This window comes from Pteropus medius, unplaced genomic scaffold (genome assembly GCF_902729225.1).
Source record: "Pteropus medius unplaced genomic scaffold, Ma_sr-lr_union100, whole genome shotgun sequence".
Classification (NCBI taxonomy): domain Eukaryota; kingdom Metazoa; phylum Chordata; class Mammalia; order Chiroptera; family Pteropodidae; genus Pteropus; species Pteropus medius.
In genome coordinates, this window is record NW_024352786.1 from 203,942 (window position 1) to 205,674 (window position 1,733).

At 36.9% G+C, this 1,733-nt stretch overlaps 1 pseudogene; it reads left to right on the top strand.

The window, feature by feature from the left end:
• Positions 1-314: 314 nt before the first annotated feature.
• LOC120591393 (uncharacterized) lies at positions 315-433 on the top strand (annotated as a pseudogene).
• The last annotated feature ends 1,300 nt before the right edge of the window (positions 434-1,733 follow it).

Sequence of the window (1,733 nt, forward strand, 5' to 3'; positions counted from 1 at the left end):
AGAATATAAATTCCACTGGGGACAAGGATTTCTGACTGTTTTATTTACTCGTTTATCTGCAGTGCCTGACACATAATCAATGCTTAGCAAATAGTTCTTGAATGAATAAATGACTTAATGAATGGAGAAATTCCCTGTTCCAATTAGAACTCTTTTTTTCTTCCTAAATGAAAAGCCTTGGTGATATTATTAAATTCATCCTTTACTTTTCACAAATATATAACACGCTGTAACATAAAACTTTGATAGTTTTTCTGGTGCTATTAAGTTATCACACCATGTTTAATCACAACATAATATTATTTAAAACTCCTGTCAATGGCCATGCCACCCTGAACAAGCCCGAGCCTGTCTGATCTCGGAAGCTAAGCAGGGTCGGGCCTGGTTAGTACTTGGATGGGAGACCACCTAGGAAGACCAGGTGCTGTAGGTGTAAAAAATAAAAAAAATAAGGGATTATAAGATAACAAGGTCCTTGCAATCTGTGAGGTCAACCAAGAGTTGACCTAAAAGTAAATAAAAAATAAAACTCCTAATCAACTCTGAAAGAGAACGAGAAATCTGTCTTCTTTGTAACTGCCAATAGCTCTTTTTATCATCTTCTTTCCCTGGTAAAATAAATCTAATCAAAAATAAATCTAATTTATTTGTAGTTTCAAAGTTCCACTCACACCCACTCAACAAAATTTCTTCTGTCATTTCGTACACCTATTCTTCATAGAATTTGAACTGCCACAGCCGTAGTTTTCGGTTTTATCTCTGTGGAATTAATAAGCAAAGTTCTCAGTGCCTTATGTAGCAAATGTACAGTGCTTTCCTGGTAAAAGTATAGATTCATGCTTTCTACATGAAAAAGGAATTCCAGACAATACCAAAACCATTATAGCTTTAATAGGATGCTAAAGATAAAGAGTAATATATTTCCTGATTTCCAAAAGTTAAACCATATTCTAAATTTGACAAGAGAGAGTTAGAAACCTTGTGTTTTTAAAAATGTGGCCTGGAAAAGTCTCAGAATGATTTTAAGCATCCAATGGGGGCAAATTGTAGCTTCCAGTCCCTTCTGTTTTGGTTTGTCCCCAGGAAGCCCTTGAGCTAATTCCGTCCTTTTTGAAGAACTTCTCTAACTGCTGCTTTCCTCTCCACCACGTGATGCATAAGATTAAAAATCATGCCTTCCCTAAAGCCCCCTCCATCAAGATTCCGTGAACACTATTCATGTTGGACAAGGAACTGCTCACAAATGATTTAACCTGTCATTGGTGTACGATTCCTTGTTGGACTATTTCCGGTCTTTAAGAAAACTATGTTTTTAAGCAACAATTCAGTCTGCCTTTTAGCTTCTAAAGGATTTCTAGGGAACCAGGTTACCAAAAGTGCTCTAGCAGTTGAAGCTTCAATTACATTATATCCTTCAACTTCATTTCAATGGCTTCCAAAAAGTATTTGCCAAGTGAGGCCAAGGTGGGAAGCAGAAGAGATGCATAATCTCAGCCCCAAAAATGTTTGCCTTCTGGCAGAGAAGATCAAATTAACATCTTTAGAACATTAAGAGGCCAAAATATGCAAAAGTACAGATCAGAAATGCAGGAGCAGTTCAGAGCGATTTGGTCAGCATACTCAGGGAAGGCCTCAGGGAAAGAGGGCAATGTTTTAACTGAAATTAAGGATGAGTAGGATTAAGATTGATAGGTTAGAAAGGAGGGCACTTGTAGTCAAGAGAAATAACATAG